Source organism: Meriones unguiculatus, chromosome 7, assembly GCF_030254825.1.
Source record: "Meriones unguiculatus strain TT.TT164.6M chromosome 7, Bangor_MerUng_6.1, whole genome shotgun sequence".
Lineage (NCBI taxonomy): Eukaryota > Metazoa > Chordata > Mammalia > Rodentia > Muridae > Meriones > Meriones unguiculatus.
This window is the reverse complement of record NC_083355.1, coordinates 101,619,899-101,638,490: the sequence shown is the minus strand read 5'-3', so window position 1 is coordinate 101,638,490 and position 18,592 is coordinate 101,619,899. Positions and strand designations below refer to the sequence as shown.

The window sequence follows — 18,592 nt, the reverse complement described above, 5'->3', positions numbered from 1 at the left end:
TTGTCCCCTCCCTCAGGACCTCTAGGTATCAATGAGGTAGAACACTGTGATTATCCTAAGTGTTGCAAACTTGGAAACTGAGAATAAAAGTGTTTCAATGCTACCACCTTCCAGTGTGAGAGATTTTATTATTTTATTTTATTTTATTTTATTTTGCCTTTACAGAATGACTTTTAGCAAATATTGAAAGGACAGAAACTGCAATTAAGGCAGTCAAAAGCAATCCAAAGATACTACTCATGCCTTCTTTGATCCACAGTGTGCTCTGTCTGTTTTTAGATAGAGAGGAAAGGAGTTAATTGAAAGGTGCCAGATTTGATTTCCCTAAAAAATAAGCTAACATGACAGGACATGGCTGGCTGCAAGTCCCTCAATTCTCACCAACAGAGAGATTGGAACAACTTGTATCCACAGCAGAGGTTCTGTCTGAAACTCTTTCCTCATCTATCTTTAGACTCTGAATTTGCAATTTGGAAATAAAAGGGAGTATTGTATATGTTGTGTAGCTGCCAAAGACAGCATATACTTGTTCTGTAATTTAAAGGAAAAAATATTAAAAGAGCCTTGAAATACAAAATGATTAGAACATTATCATACGTTATTAGTTATTAAACCTTAGAACTTCTTGGAAACTTTGAAGCAAGGAGGGTGGTTGGAGAACTGGTATGGTCTCTTTTTTTATATAATGCCAAATCTTAATTAAAGAGCAAGTGATTAAGGTTGTAGAGATGGCTAGTTTGGTAAAGCCTTTGCTGAATTTGGATCCCCAGAACCCTATGTAAAGAGCTGGCGCATCATTACACAGCTCTAATCCCAACATGGCAGCAGTAGAGATTTGGAGGATCGTGGGGCTTGCTGGCCTGTCACTGTCAATGAATCACCGAATTTCAAGTTCAGTGAGACTCCCTGTCTTAAGAGATAAGGAGAGTATTTGAAGAAGACCCAGGATGTCAACTTTTGGTGTCTATGTACATACTTAGGTTTAGCACATGCAAAAGAATATGCACTCACGGACAAACACACAAATGTGCACATAAACAAATAAGTACATATACATGAAAATTCAGCAATTATAACCAGTTACTAGTGTGCATTGGATCAATGAACGTGGGCCACTTATTCTAGAAGAAATTTCTTTATGCTTATAGATTATACTAATAAAGTACAGGAAAAGAATGAATATATATTATATTATATGTATAGAATATATATACAATGTGAATATACATACACACACAGCCTCGGTGCCATACTTAGCTTAACTTGCAAACAGTCTTAGTGATTCCTTAACACCTTTTACTCTTGTGTGGTGGCTATCTCAGCAGCATGAGCCTGATGTGGGTTGTTGGTAGCAACACGGAATCTCACGGAATGAAATGTGCATGCAAGCAAAAGCCTCGGGGAAGTGCACTGACATTTGAGAAACAGTCCCCTAAACAACAGTACCTTAATTAATCATTCACATTTTAATTTATTAAACATAAGAAAAATGTAAAAGCATGCCCCACGTCTCTCTTAGGAGAAAAGCAGAAAACATACCAAACACCTCTATCTATGGGAAATAACATCAGGTCCTATTTTACTTGTAAATGGTATCTTACTTATGGGGATGTCCAGTGTGTACATTACCACTTGTATTCAACAGAAAATCTTTACCTCAGTGACTAGTACAAATGTCCAGTAGGAATTTACAGGCTTATCTGTGATCAGAGGAGCCCACTTTTATAAATGAAAAACATTAATTTCTATATAAATTTAGAAAATATTTTATCTGAGTTATTGTTTGCATGTCTGTAGGGTGTGTGTACAAATATGTATATTTGCATGCATGTTCAAAACATGTCTGTAGATTTATGTGACATATACATATTCATGTACAGACCCAATTTTAAAGTCACTTGAGTCCAGAGCTTCCTATTTGGCTGGGCTAGCTCACCAGCTTTCTTGGAGAATATCCTGACTCAGCCTCCAGTACACTGCAATTACAGGTGGGTGGTCAAGGTCATCTGATATTTATAGGGGTGCTGTAGATTCACAACCAAGCTATCACACTTAGGTTGCAAGCTTACATACTAAGCTATATTTCCAGCACAAATGTTAAGTTTTGTTCAATTATCCAAGTAATACTTATCAACCAGAATGAGAACCAAGCTGTGTGTTATGATAAAATGTTTCTTATATCATAAGGAAGTGGGACTTTGGCTGGACCTCACAGCCAGAGTTAATAATCTACCTTCAGGTCATTTAAGACTTGAGACTGTTGTCCTACTGTGTATTCAGCCTGTTTGCTTAACCTGCCTTTAAAAGAACAACAATCAGCCTTACTGGTCTTGAATTGCCCATATGATCAGCTTTTACAATCTAAGCTAATGCCTAACTTTAATCTGAAGTCATGTGTTCTTCAATGCTGTTAACCCAGAACAGTGCATATATATCATTTGCTGAAAGTAACAAATACAGAGTTTGAAAGCAATCTCCTAAAATGAATATCTACCATAAATGTTGAATGCCATATTTATGGTTAGTGGTTGACGAACAATGATATTTAGAGTACTGTTGTTGTCTGGGTCAATTGAGATCAGTTGGAGTCAATGACTGCATCTCTCAAAACTTACAGATTTTTTTTAAAATCATCTCATTCCTTCCACATTTGATGCTTTCTGTGCTGTTTGATAAAGACAGAGCAAAGTTCTTTATTTGGAACACACACAAACACACAGATACACAGTCATGTAATACACACATACACACACAGAGAGAGAGAGAGACACAAATACAGACACAGGGACAGCCTTCAGGCAGGCACGGATTCAGACTCATACAATAAGCAGACAGACAGACCGAAGACAAAGGCAGGGAGCATGAAGGAGAAAATTCAAATATGGATTCAGTGTTGGATAAATAACTCCAAGGGGAAGTAATTTATTTACTTCCTTAAAGCAACACCTATGCACTGATGCTGACCAGTTAATTATTAACATGCTGAATTCACACATAAAGTGGCATGGGATTTTTGACCTAGTAGGGTTTAAAAGTTTAGTAGAGAAAGGAATTCATAAGCAGGGAATTAGCAAAATATGCCAAGGACTGTGAGGTTAAAAAACTCAGAAATTTGGCACTGTTCGATGGTTTCTAACCTAATCCAGGGCATACTAGAAAAAAAAACAAATAACAAAAACTGAACAAACAAATAACAAAAACTGAACAAACAAAGCCATGTTAGTGGTAGGACTGGATCTGAAGGACAGAAGGCTCAAAGGAAGAATCCATCTAGGAAATCTGTGTTATGAAGACATACTGCCTGAAGCTTGAATCAAGACATAAACCCCAGCTCAACCCAGAGGACTAAAACGTCTACTGCAGAACACTTTCTCTAACTCTTTATCGTCCTTTTAGACTATAATAAACATTTCAAAAATCATTCTACAGTCAGTCCATTTACAAGTGTTTAAAAGTCAGTGATAAAAATGTTTTATAGAATGAATTCAAAATATAGAGAGCAAACATTTTTTCCTTACTCAGATGAATACTTTGTGGAATATAACCCTCCCCCAGCCCAGGAACGCAGATCACAGAGAATGGCTTTACAGAATTTTTTGGGTACAAACAGAAAGTTGCACTCAGTGTAGAAGCACAGCCTCAAAAGGCAGGTGTATAAATACTGTTTGGAGACAATGAAAACATGGCCCCACCAATATCATAAAGATTATAACGACAACAGCAGTTATTCCAGGCTACTGCAAGTTAATTTAACTCTTTTCGCAGGAACTAAGACTCAAAGCATATAAATCATGCAAAAGCTTTCTACGCATTTCTGCCGGAGAGCTGCCTGAGAAGTGGGCCTTTTTTTAATTAATTCCAGAAGGCTGGACTCCAGAAGCACTCAATAAACTCAGACTATAAAAATCATAGAAGAGAAAATAAGAATTGTCAATAAGCACTGCCAATCGCACCAAATAATGATACCAGGACAAACCTTATAAAATCTTAATGGTTCCACAGCTAGTCTTACTGGCTGGACTGTCACAGAACAGCACTGAGTATGATGTGATACAAATGAAATGGTAGGTCTAGGGATGTAGTTTAGTTGGTGAGTGCTTGCATAGCATGTACCATGTACAAAGACCTGGGTTCAATACCATCACCACATTAACTGGCAAGCCGGTGCACACCTATAGTTCTAATAACTAGACCAGAAGTTCAAGGTTTTCCCTGGACACACAGTGAGTTCAAGGCCAACCTAGGATGCATGAAATATTTGTGTGTGTGTGGAGGGGGTGTTGATCTGAATATTGGCTCACTAAGAAAAGCTTCCCAAGGTTGTGGTCCACTCCGAGAGTTTCTGGAGTGCAACTATTTGAACTTAAAACCAGACCCTTGCAGGTGTAACCAGACTATAAATGACTTCCTTGCGATATGAAATCATCAAAGGACTTTAGAGATCTTGTGCACAGCTCTTCATTCCTAAGCATAAGCTATAAATACTGTGATATAACAATGGAGATATCTTGTTACCTGACCAAGATGTGGGATTAGAAAGGGAATTTGGTAGGATAGAACAATAGCCTCCCCCACATCTTGACATTACTTTTTCTTCTCCTGAAATACATCATCAGGTGAATATTCTTTTTTTTTTTTTTTTCTGAAGCCGAAAGAAAAAAAAAAAATGAAAGGATATCAGGGAGAAGAGAAAGATGAAGGGGTAAAGGAGATAGTTTAAGCAGTGGGCAATTTTCTGGCTCCAGTAAGTCTAGAGCTAAAAACATTAAAAGTAAAAATAAAACCTACTCTAGCCAAGCATAGACTGTATGGGATTTAAAAGGTTTTTCTCACGTGGTTTCCAATTAGCTCGAATGGCAGAAATAAACTTCAAACAAACAGCCACCATTACAGAGTCAGATACATAAAATCTGAATATACATCCACCACTGCTATCTGCCTGGCTCATTTCACTGGAAGTTTCAAGTGATTTCCTTGTGATTCCTGTAATGCTGGGCTGCCTGACACTGACCACTTTCCACATTAACTACCATGAAAGTTAGTTTGAGCCAGTGGTTAGAATGACCAGGTGTCTTGATGGATGTCCGGAAAACCATCACTGACAGAGCTGTTGATTAGTAGTCATGTAAAGCCAATTTCAAATGGAGAAAGATTAAGAAAGAATGAACAAATAGAAACACAAAAGTGCATGGTTCATCAAGGATGACCTTACAGTAGAAATATTTTAGTCTATTATTTTAACGTGGTTAGGCATGTACATTGCATAGATTTTTCCTAGGTGACTAATACTCAACAACTTTAGAGAGTATCGACCCAGATACTGCCTTCAAGAATTCCTTCCATGGCATCTAAACATTATGTCATTCTCTCTTCTGCAACAGCCAGGAAGGAGTTGGCTTGGCACTTTGAAAGATAAGTGAGTTTGGAGTCAATCCAAAATGGTTCTGATCTCAAGTCATCCAGTCACTCAGAGCAGACTGATGATGCCACATTTCCCTATGGATAGACTCTTCATTATTCTGTAGAGGTAACTATCAGCTATGGTTATGGAAAGTTGGGAAGATTCAATGTCAAAAGGATAACCTGGGAACAGCATCAATTAGTCAAAATGCCCACTGGTTTAAGGGAGGGAGAGTGAACTTGTTAGCAAGGGGTGGGCTTAGAGGACATATAAACTCAGACAGCATTTCTATCTCCTCCATGTGTGAACTCGAGCAGTTGGCTTCACCTCTGTGACCCAAATAATCCCAGTAAAGTTGTAGGAAAGAGTGATACCATCTCTTATCATCAGCACACAGAAAACAATGTGCAGTAGGTTGGTCTCTCCTGCTACTAGTTTAGACAACAATACTTCCTGTGCCTGGCAGCATCTGTTTTCTATTTGACAGAGGTACTTCTCTCAAACCTGGACAATTTCACTTTCCATCTTTCATTCACTGATTATAGATGTTCTTTTTGTTGTTTGTTATTGACATATGTATTCCCAGCACCAGTACTACAAATATATGGACCCATATAAAGGATCAGTGAATAGGAGACATGGCTAGGATCTGAGTCCACGTATGAGCTGCAGGGCCTTGTTTGTCCATGCAGGCTCTACGCAAGTTGATCAGATTTTCATATTGAGGGAGCCTGGCTAAATAAGCCTAACCAACTCCATGACAGGCTTCATTTTCTGGCTAGATAGAAAGTTCTAAGAATTACAGGAAAACACACCACACACACACACACACACACACACACACACACACACACACATGCACGCAGGAAAAGGGTAACCAATCAGAAACAGCTAAGTCATCTGGCCTGGGGAAGACAAAGTTGCTTAACTACTGGTTTGAAAAGCACCTAAGTCCTGACCAGAGTCACACAGCCACCATAGGCACCAGACAATCCCAACGAGATTACCTAGTCACAGTCAGAAGTTCCCTTTCTGGCTTTAACAGGCGCCTTCTAGCTCCCCTCAAGCTGGGGTTGCTGCCATGTTGTAAAGGTGGTAAGCCCAGCATGCTGGCCTTCTGCAGAATAAATGACCTTTGTTGCTTGCATGCTCCTTAAGTCTGGGTTCCTTCATTCAGTATATTCTAGACCTTAACATCTTTGACTATTTTCCCAGAACCTACACCTGCATGTGGCAAGGATTTAAGAACTGTTTATAAAATAGATGAATGAATCAAAGAATGACCTTCAGATACTGTTCCATTCAAATTGTCAATCTGCAAACATCTTCAACATCTTCAATCTGAATTTCCATAAGGAATCACAAAGATACAAGGCCTCTATGAAGACAGCCTGTAGGTATGCAGAAATAGTCACTTGGTTATTAATTTCAGCACAAAATACAGAAAAAAAAAACAAGTGCTCAAATTTAGAATTTCTACCATTTGCAATCTACACTGGAAGATGAATTGTGATATTTCTGCTCTATTTTTTTTTGTAATATGGGGTAAATGTAAATGTCAAATATGTAGATTTAACAGTTAACTACAATCTGTTTACCAACTGGGTGAACAATTGTAGGCCATTCATAAATGAAAGTTCTTACAAAAAAAAAAAAGAGTTTTAAGCTATACAGAAATACTGAATGATATAGAAATAGATGAATAGTCCCTGAACATTAAGAAAGTAGATGATCAGAGAAAAAGGAATAGGAATGCAACCAGAAAAAAAAAATTGCAAATTCCTGCAGCATTGTGTTCGATTTATAAAATAACACTAAATTCTTTGGTCTTATTAACCTAGAAATAGTGTCAGTGTGAAGCATTACTGAAAACTAGGTTTCAAAAGATGCACATCAGTGTATTAATGCTTCAGTTCTATGAAGACGGTGAGCTAAAATCAGAAAATTCCTTTGTGGTGAACTATAAAACATATGTATTTCTGCTCACATAATGTCATTATCTTCTAAATACTTACAGAAATTCACTGAATTTCTAAATATTTATAGAAACTCATTGTTCAAGTGAGCTTTAATTGCCTAGCATTTTATCATTCTACATATTCAGTATCAATAAAAAATAGGCCAGTATCTTTGAGAGCTATAAAAAAAAAGGGAAAAAAGAAAATACTGAATCCAAAAATATAAACATGGCCTACTTCTCCACCAAAATATTTCACCACACATAATATACATATCAGAACAGAAAATCGTTTGTGTCCTTCAGAAGGAGAATGAAGACTTCAGTGGGCAATACAAATTATACACATGAAAAGCAATCACTTAACGTATGTTTCCAGGTGAGTTATCTTGTTTTGAATTGAAAGAATGAGAAATTCATCACATAAGTTCATTTTGATACTAGTCATGGCTCTGAGTGTAAATGGTGTAGGAGTCCTTTCTGAATGAGTAGTTTTTACAATGCATGTTCTCATCCTTAGACACCTGTCATGTTGAGCTGTCAAGGCTACATTCTGGGGACTATTTCTGGATTTGGAAAATGAGAAAGAGAAGAAATACTAATACTTTTTAAATCCTTGACCCTCTCCCATTCTTTTAAGGATGTCCTATTCTCCAGAACATGAGAGGATGTGGGTTAAGATCATTCATTCCTAAAGCTCAAAATAAAACCCCAGAGAAGTGTGACCAGCGTCATATCCATGGAGGCTACGCAACACACAGAAGAAATGACTCAATTGAAAATATATTTTAAAAACTCGTAACAGATTACAGAAATCCCCATACATATACAGAGTGAGAAAGAGGAAGAGAGGCAAGCAGACAGATACAGGGATTCGTTTGAGAAGTCACGTAGACATCTAATCATATAAGCAGATCCTTGTGTAGGTTGTACACAATCAGATCACTGCTCTTGTACTTTATTCCAAATGCTAAAGAATTATTCCCTCTGCGTTCGAATGTATATATTGCCAATTGGCTTCAGTTATTTAATTTTAGAAGAGAGAAAGGAAGGAAATGAGGAGAAAAGGAGGGGAAGAGAGGAGAGGAAAGGACAGGAGAGGGGAGGGGAGGGGAAAACAGGAGAGGAAAGGAATTGGAGAGGAGGAAAAGAGGCAAGAGGAGAGGAGACCATACACAACCCCTCCCCGTAAATAAAGAAAGCTTTTCTGCTTAAAACTCGGGTGTATTTTGATTTGGTAAATGTCTCCCAGGCATAAAATTACCATAAGAAAGGTAATATCAGTGATAGGTACTCAAATTACACACAAACACATACACCCACATGCACGTGCACACACACAGAGACAGACAGACAGACAGACAGAGAAAAACAAAGAAGTAGATAGACAGACACATATACATAATTCATACAAAAAGATAGTTAAGATTCATTTTTAATCTTTGTTCTGTTTTAACCAGTTAATGCTTGGGCAGAACAACAGCAGTCTTCTATGTTAAATGTAAATGAAGTGAGAAAACAGTGGGAAGTGAGCAGTAATAAAGTAGACCTGAAACAGATAGTTTTGAGGAGATCGTTACACGTGTGCATGAGTAGACTGGGCTCCTCATGCTTTTAGCTTGGCTGAAAAGGGGTCCCTGGCTCTGACAAGAATTGGAAGTAGTCCACAAAATAAAGTAGGTTAACTTGGAAACATGACTTCGCCATTGTGCACCCCTTATTGCTTACGTAAAGTACAGGAATTATCAATCGTTCCCAAACACCTGCAATTCAGAAAACAAATGTTCAGCATGTTGGTCCTGTTTACCATTAGCTGTGAACAGCGACAGCAGTTGAAGCTCCAACACTAGGTTCCTCAGGTGAAGGAACTGCTTCTGCGGATCGATTCAATTTTACTCCCTTTCACCCACCTATAGGGAGTGTTTTGATAGAGAGCTATGGAAAAATGAGTTGATATGTGGCCACCACCGGTCGTATTTCAGAAAAAGGGACTCCTCCAAGAACTTGTAGATAACCGCATCCAACGGCAGATCATTACTCAAAGGAAGATGACAAAGCACAAGTCAAGGAAAAAGATACACGTCAGGAGAAGCATCTGTGAGCAGATGACCCAGTATTGTCATTTCTCAGTGGACTTCCTCCACTTCCTTAAGCACTGCTCACGTCAGCTCTCAGTATTTACATTTTTGTAGTTAAAATGCAGTCAGTTTAGACTATGACCTTGGATGATCTTCAGGTGCCTTTCACATTTTTCTTTGAGACAGGAAGTCTCATTGTGCTGGAACTTTGCCAAGTAGGCTAGGCTAGTTGGCCAGTGAATGCCTCCAAGGTCCATCTTGCCATCATAGGGATTATAGGAACATGGCAACATGTGAGATTTTTTTATATAGATTTTGATGACCCAAACTACACACCCGTTAGGCCAGTGCCTTCCTGCATGAATCAAGTCCCTTACCCTAAATCTCTGTTTAAAGCTGGTGTTTCTTACCCACTCATCCATTGTTTAGTGGCTTCTGCATGGGCAAGAGAGATGAATTCCCTACAAGTCAGCACAGTCATATGGCTACAGAGAAAAAAAAAAGTAAAATAAAAAAGCAACTAAGGAGACTTGAAATGGTATAATTTTCAGCAATGTCATAAAAATAAAATGTGATACAGAATAAACAAAAATATGCACAGGAGTGAATTAGCATAGAGCAGACATAAAAAGCAGACATGAAGAATTGAGATGTGAGAACAGCTGTTAAACATGAGGATTAAGGATGAGGAAGGGCAGTTATCGGAGAATGGAGTGAGTACATAGTCCAGTCCCAAGCTGGATACAATGCTAATAGGGTAAAACACTCTGACTACCTTAAGAAACTAAGAACTTTAGCTTCTAATGAAAAAAGAAGTCAGTCAGTGGTTCCGTGAGGTTAGGATGTACAAACTGTGTGGCCTTGGTGAGCCTTGAAATAATATTCTTGGAGTGGGGGAAGGCTCCATCTGAATGCAATTGAGCAAGAAGTTGATATCAAGACAACATAAGATTTGGACACTGTGTGGATGAGTACAGTGAAGCACCAAAAGAAAGTCATAAAGACCCTAAATAATCTTTTAGCCAATGTAGCTCATGCTTTAGATGTACAAAAAGGAATTAATGCTCAACTAAAAGGAGGCTTGATGGTGTTCAATCAGAGGATTGACCTCGTGCAGGAGCAAATTGATACCCTATGACAAATCGCTCAACTCGGCTGTCAATGGAAGTATGCTAGACTTTGTGTCACTACCATACAACATGAGAATTTTTCCTGTGCTGCAAATCTGTCTAAACAATTGTCTAGCTATATTTTTAGGTAATTGGACTGGAGAATTCGATACTATGATGGAGCAGCTGAGGGTGGCCATTGTTACAGTAAATTCTACCAGAGTGGACGCAGGACTAGCCACAGGATTATCATCATGGATTGCTGCATCCATGAATCATCTGAAGGAATGGGCGGGCATGGGAGCGTTAGCAGGCCTTCTGGTGTTGGTCTCCTTGTTTGCCTGTGGTATATATGCAAGATTAGAGTCTCACAACAGGGTGATGCAGCCATGATCATTCAGGCCTTTACAGCCATTGAAGCAGGACAGTCTCCCCAAGCATGGTTGGCTACCATAAAAAGCTAAAATGATATGCTCAGGATGCGAGGCTAAGCACTGCACTCAGGGTCAGCCGCTTTCAACCCAGAGAAGAGCATGTCTGATTGCATGCGGGTTGATGCCCCAGGTCCTGCCTCTGAGAAAAAGGTATCAGATGGGTCTGATGCTCTTTGGGTGGATGACACCTAAATGAACATCGGTACAAAGTCCCAATTTATTTCTAATATCAGAGATCAGACCTCTACTCTTGCCTGATGCATCTAAAACAAAAAGGGGGAACTGTAGAGAGCTGAGTAATGCTATGCCTTAAAGATGGAGCTGGTTTCCGCCTTCCACCTTCCCGATGGTGAGTGCTCTCTGTCACAAACAACTCCATATTTGGCTAAGGCTGAGGATCTGGCTTGCTTCTGTGTATGTGGACCTATCTGCATTGCCCATGTGGCACGCTGGGGTTCGCTACCCAGAGGCTATTTAAGCTGTGGGCTGGCTTTCCCCAGGGTCAGAAGATTGTTCAAGGTTCCTGAATAAACTGCATTGAGAAGAAAAAAAAAAAAAAAAGGAAGTCATAAAGAGCTAGATGGGGAAATGTTTTCAAGAAAATAGAAGCTGAAGAAGAAAAGGATCTCCCAACCATGTCAGAATTATTTCAATGGCTACTTCTGTGTCTCCCAAACCCTTCATGCATTTTTCCAGCCATCTCAAATTCCCTTCAGAAATAGATGAAGCATAATAAATAAAGATACAGATGAATAGACAGATATAGACAGAAACAAACAAACAAACAAGAAAAATACAGCTTTGAGAGAATAAGGACTTTGACTACAAAGTAATATACTGGTGCTGGGTGAAGGAAGTCAAGTAATTAATTAATTAGAAGTGTCTTCCTCCTTCTCTTACAAGCCTGGAAGTCTCCCTTCCACCTTAGTATAGTGTCCCTTCCACAGAGAAAGGCACAGACCACCTGCTGTTCTCTAACAAGTAAATTGCTCACTATCTATAGATTATTTGATGTGGTGAAGAAAATCTTTAGCCACCTTTTTTTCTGCTTAGCCTCTATGCACAGGCTGGAAAACAACCATGGACCATTTGAAAATTAGCTTTAGTGATCCCTGTAATTAGTCCAGAGTTTGCCAGGTTTCTTGAAGGCTACAGGGGTGAGAGGCTGTGCTGCCTCTCCTGAGCAGAACACCAGGAGTCAGCATGGGTCTCTTTCAATTGGGGCTCGAGCCCACCCATGCTACACCTCTTCTTGGAATCTTATGGGCTTCTAGAGCCCAGTCTCCTCATTAGTGATGAGTTGATTTTGGAGCCATGCTGGGGATACAGGGACTACCATGGCTGCAGAAATAACAAAGAGAGGAGAGGAGTTGGTTTTGGTGGTGTACGTCTATAATCTCAGCAGAGGAGGAGGCAAAGACACGTGGATCTCAGCAAGTTCGAGGCCAGCCTAGTCTACAAAGCGAGTCCAGGGACAGCCATAGCTACACAGAGAAACCCTGTCTCAAAAAAACAAAAAACAAAAACTATACCCAAAAATAAATAAAAAAACAAGGCAAAAGGGTCAGGGCACAATATTATTATCATTAATTTTTAATGAATCAGCTGTTTATTAACTACCAATGGCTAGAATAAGTTTTCTGGTGTTTGCCAAGTGTTCATTTTTTTTTCCTCCATACTTTCTTGACTGTTTTTCAGAAAACTAAAAGTATAGAAGTAATCTCAAAGCTAGTAACAGTTGCAGAAAATGTTCAAAGTGACCAGATTACCACCGCTAGAAAAATGGTACCCCAGTTTTCAGAGCCTGGGTAGCATAAAGTGTCATACGTTGCTATATCACCTTAGGCCTATATTGCCTTACCTAGACAACATCCTAGGTATACAGATTCCGTACTATTCTGTGCTAAACCTTTTTGAGTTGGGATGGATGAGGTTATGATGTTTCGAGGCTTGTTCATACAGCAGGAAGAAGGTGGCCAGCTGGGGACAGGAACGTGTGCACAGAGAGTTGGAAGAAGAAAAACCCAGTCCTCAACACTGCCAGCTTTCTAGGCAAAACATGCTGGACTTTGAGGATTCTAATGTGTAACCTGCCTGGCCTTCCAGGATGTTCTGAGACTTAAGTCAGCCAATGTACAAAACCACACACACACACACACACACACACACACACACATTTTAAAACTGGTTATTAAGGTTTATAGCTTTTTAATAATTTCATCCACAGCATGCATTTCTATGTATCTTTTGCCAGGGCTTCTCAAATACCTCAGATATTCTTTCTGATGGTAGGAGCTCTTCATAAGATATGATGACCCTTTACCTCCTTACATAAAGAGAAATTGTGCACAGTTTTTGAATAAATAGAAGCATCACTGAAGAAATTTGCTTCGTAAACATATTGGCGGGGTGAGCAAAGCACAAAAACATTAAAAGACGTCATACTAGTTAGATGCTAGAATTTCTAACTCCTAATGCATACTGAAATTAAATAAAATTCCATTATCCATTCATGCATACAAATTCATTTGTTAAAATCTTAACCTCTAATATTTTAAAATGAGGTTATATTTAGAGACAGAAGCGAATATCTCTGGTATATTTAGTTAAAAAAATTAGGAGAACATACTTAGAGTCATAGTGAAGACAGACCACTTCAAGGCACACAGGTAAGAAAGTACAGCTTTATGCAATCCAAGGAGAGGGACCTCAGAAGAATACAATCCTGTCCATATCTCTATTCTGAAATTTCACCCATCAGAAGGAGAAAAAATACACTATCACTTCACCTACTGGGTGGCGCTTTGTAGTGGCAGGGTAGCTAATGCAGAGATGCACTTAACTTCATAATACAGCAACATGTACATAAACAAATGGCATATAAGAAAGTGCAGCTCATCTTTGCCGGGGATGACTAAGAAACAGCCAGGGCCATAGCTCAGTGGCAGAGTTCTAACATGCAAAAGGCCATGGATACATTCTTCCTCCTGTGTGCTATGAGGAGAAAGAAAAAACTCACTTGCATCCAATTCATACGGTAGATCTGCAAAACATACATATGTTCGACCTGAGGACAGGTTATTCTACTTGATGCCCATTTTGTATCTGCTTTTGGTTGCTAGGCACCCCTCCCCCCGCCCCCAAAGTATTTCTTATCACAGGAGCTGAAAACCGTCATTTCCCAGGTGCTGTGTTCTTAGCAGTTCTAAGAATCCGCTGTCCAGGACAGTGAGTTATGGCTTCGTATCCTCAATGACAACCCATTAACAAAAATGAAAACTGCTGCTAAGTGTTCATTAAGATAAGTGACATCAGCTAACTCTAATTGCTTTCTCAGACCCTGGAAATCACTGATGCACTTTGATATTTTACTGACCCTCCAAAAGAATTGCTTCCAAAACTAAGTGTCTATCTCAGGAGGGAAATATGCCAGAGATAAGGGGAGTGGGGACTTCCAGCTTGACATTTGATCCCCAATTAACACCATTCTCATATTAATGTGGTTCCCTAGTGCCTCCTGAATTGCAGAGAACATAATACTGAGAACAGACCCTATATCCTCATTCTTCTGCTGTTGGATGGAAGGAAGAATGAAGAAGGAAAAAAAGAGAGGGTCGGAAGAATGGGGAGGAATGTGATAACCACATATTAGAACTTGTCTGAAACTGGAGAAAGCAATGCTGCCTCAGTCAGTAACTCCATGTGCAGAGTGAAACCTGGGCCTTCCTGCCTGGCAAGTTCATGTCCAGCTATGTATGGTTTATATAAAAACTAGCCTCTAATGTGTAGTTCTTCAATTTATTGATGTAACCACCAAAAGTAGTGTGGTTAGTTCGTAGCCCTTTCTCCATGACCTGTGAGAACCCTGAAGTCTGCAGAGAGGAGTGCTCCCGGTGACAGCACTGACAAGCAAACACATTGGAAAAGTGTCTCCCAGTTTTCTGTGCTGTTTTCTAATTTTTGCATCTCAGTTCTTAGCACATGCGCACACTAGGAGAAAACCAATCTCCCACCCTCACTCTGTTGTAAGCCCTTTTTGAAAACACTTCCTTGGCACAGCTCTGAATTACAGATATGTAGAGGGCAACTTCATTTATCTGTGCCCATTTATTTGTTCTATAATTAGTCCAGTGGAAAGAAAACAGTAAAATATTATATTTTTCAAACAAATTCCTATGTTCCTGTTTAAAATTTTCTCTGTGAAAATGTCTAATTATTTCTAAATTTCTTCCCTCATTTCAATTTGTAAAAATAAATGCATCCCACAGTCATAATTCATCCTTGAAGTCCTACCAAGAATTTTAATCTGGAAGTCATGAGCTAGATAGTAATCATCCACCGTTTAAAGTGTGATCTACCAAGAATGATAATGTTCAATATGTGGGTAGGTACTAGAAAGTCAAAAGATGTCAAATTTAATAATTTTGAAATATTTTTAAAGTCCTTGAAAATATAACCAAGCTTGATAAAAAGACTTGGCACCACAGAGAAGATTCAAACATGTAGAAAACACAGGAAAAAAAGAATAAATAAATTAAGATCTGGAGAAAAGTTAAAAGCTACTTTGAGTTCTGAATGTTACACAAATGCAAATGTGTTGCTCAGCTTTCATGGGCATGACTTGGATACTCATAAGTGTGAAGTAATCTGCTTTCCAACCTTAAACTGTGTGACAATTTTCCAACACCCATCTATAACAAACAATACAACACTTCATAACAACACATTTTTAAATCTATGAGACAAATAAAATGGCTTCTTGAGACATTTTAACTCATCAAAGCAATGTAGAAAGCAAAAAAAAGTGAGCATTCATGAAAGAAATATACCTTAATACAATCAGAACAGTCCCAATTATAACACATACACAAATACTTTGTTACTGTACAAATGTTAATTGTTGAATATTTTTTCCATTCTTGGGCTAGAACTTAAATCTTTGCCAGAATGAAACACACACACAGACACACACGCACGAGCCTCCCCACACATTTAGAAAATACATACATGTATATATAGAACACACACACATATGTGTGAGTTTTATATATATATATGTATATAATGTATATACATATAGTGAAATATATTCTATATTGATATATATTGAAATACATATAATTGAAATATATATTTGAAAAGGGAATCTAAAATTTCTTATCTGTTCTTATCTCTCTGTTCCTCCTGAGAGAGCTTCCATCAGCAGTGAAAAAACTACAGAAACGTTCTGATGCGGTTCTCAGTTATGCAGTAAATTGCTCTAGAAAGCACACACACAGTCTATCCTGCTCTCTGTTAAAAATCAATATCCAGGACTGCAGCTTGACTCTTCCCTAGAGCACAAACAGACCTCTATCTTTTTTCCTCTGCCACTGACTCCAGAAGAAAAACTGCATTAGTTAATAAGTGAGCTCCTAAGTGGACAGTGTATATTAAGCAGCTTTAGGGAACTCAAAGAGGAAATGTTTCAATGTTCCACCTGCATATTACTTAGGAGAGACAAAGACAAGAATGAACTAATGAATTACTATAGCAGAACTTCATCAATAGAGGTATCAACAAAATTGTGTCCTGCTCAAAAAAAAAAAAAAAAGTGAAACTATTCGATGAGAGACTGGAGAGAAAGTTGCATGAAAAAGAAGTTGTGTTTTCCCATTTATACTCTTCAGGGAGTTGCAAGAAAATTATCTGCATTTATCGTCTGTCCCAAAATACAACCCAAGAACATGGATGGCCATTTGTCCAGAGACATGACAGATTTCTTTGCAATGTACCTTCAATATGATTATTAGTTTCATCCTGCACAGCATTAAAGGTCTCCACACAGAATCCCATGCTTGAAAAGATGCGGTATCATGTGTGACATTATAAGCAACTTGTTTTCCAATAAGTTGCCAGACTAATAACAGTTGATGTGACTGAAGCCACTAATGTGAATGTAGTTGTTAAAGTATAACTACCCCCTTTTCAGTTCATTCATCAAAAATTATCAGACTTTTAGTCAAATTATACTTTTCTGCCCTGTGTGTAGGACATCATTCAATGACTCTCACTTTGAAATCTCCAAAGTTTTGAACAAACCCTGATGAAGATAAAGAAAGCAGAGAATGTAATCAGGCCTGATTTCTTCAAGTTGTTCTGTAAGCTACAGGGTGCTTCTATGAAATCAGAAGGGCCATCTACAAACTCCAAAAATATCAGGACAGAAATAAGAAACAGTGGTATAGTGGGGTTCCTTCCACACAGAGAAATCTAGTTACAGCAAAATGTAACCTTGTCCTAAGGTTACATTAGTAACTTTGTGATTGAGAAATTGGAACATTTAACAAAAACTCTTTGGTCAGGAAAAAAAAGCACAGAAAATCATTAATGTATCTGAAAAAATGCATATTTACATTTGCATTTACTGTGTTTATTATGTATAACTACAATATAGCTTAATAGACACAATACTACTATATATTAATAATATATAATAATATATATTGATAAATTTTGTTCACATTTATATATGATTAAAAAGGAAGCATCTATAATGACTAAGAAGTATTGTTACTTGAGACAATGAACCCATCCTCTAATGTCCAAGGACCATGGTAGATCTTGGTACCTTAAAAATCTTCCATGCCATTAAAGAGAAACATTCCCATTCATGAGTATTTTGTTCCTGGAACAGGGTATATTAGTATTATTTCAAAGTCATCCCTGTCTCTGAAGCTTTACAGAAAATAATGATGATTAGTATAGATATATGTGTATACAAATCATCCATTGAGCAAGATTCTGATATACCTCATTGGATACATCATAGAATCTTGGAAGCAAATGTCATCATAGCTCTCCCTTTCTAAATGACAAAACAGAGCCCTACCAAGGATTTGCTTAAGCTGATTCTAGGGAGCAGACAGCAGATCTTGGAGTCAAGCCACAGTGTTCTGTTCTTTCTTTTGTGTTGACAAGATCTTCAGGGTTTATTCTCTGGATCATTTTTCTATGGTTCCTTGCCACTAACCACAAATGCACCTGATGTCTCACATTAATGAAAGGTCCCAGTTTTCACAGGTGATGGGTGATACTGGGCATAATTTAAGCATATAATTGTCACTATATTTAAGAACCCTTTTATGAAGCTCTGTCCTCACTTAAGATTGAATGTGACATAAAAGCAATTCTGACAACAATGGAACATCATTGTCCTGAGCTGAGCTACATCAAGTTTACCTTGGTCCTGCTGGTACTGAAAGGTACTTACTGACCATCAAGAGACACATTTTTTCATGGGGATTTTTTACATTGTGCTTCCCCTTAAATCTCGTCCTATACCTCCTTCAGTATTGTCTTATGTCTTCATATCAACCTTAACTTTCTATGCCTTTGGCCCTTTATCATTTTATGCTCCTTTCTTGTGAGCTTAACTGTGTCTGTCATACAACATCATTTCCCACCTCCCCAACTATACTAGGATCCTTCCACCACTTGTGCATTTGGATTCACAACTCTATAAGGCATAAAGAATATAAAATGTGAGGAATATGTATCATTTTGTCTTGACAAAAGACTAAATTTGTCACCGAAAACACATCCACTAAGAACTTACACCAGGCAAGGTACTA

General features: G+C 38.3%; 1 protein-coding gene across 4 annotated transcripts in view; it reads right to left on the bottom strand.

The window, feature by feature from the left end:
* Flrt2 (fibronectin leucine rich transmembrane protein 2) overlaps positions 1-18,592 on the bottom strand; it is a 98,460-nt gene that overhangs the window by 7,638 nt on the left and 72,230 nt on the right. The window contains exon 1 of one of the 4 annotated variants that reach the window (XM_021661719.2): positions 6,686-6,782. The exons of the other annotated variants lie outside the window; for them this stretch is intronic. The gene's annotated coding sequence lies outside the window, so the exon portion shown is untranslated. Of the gene's footprint in view, positions 1-6,685; positions 6,783-18,592 lie in introns of those variants that run through there. 4 annotated transcript variants of the gene reach the window in all.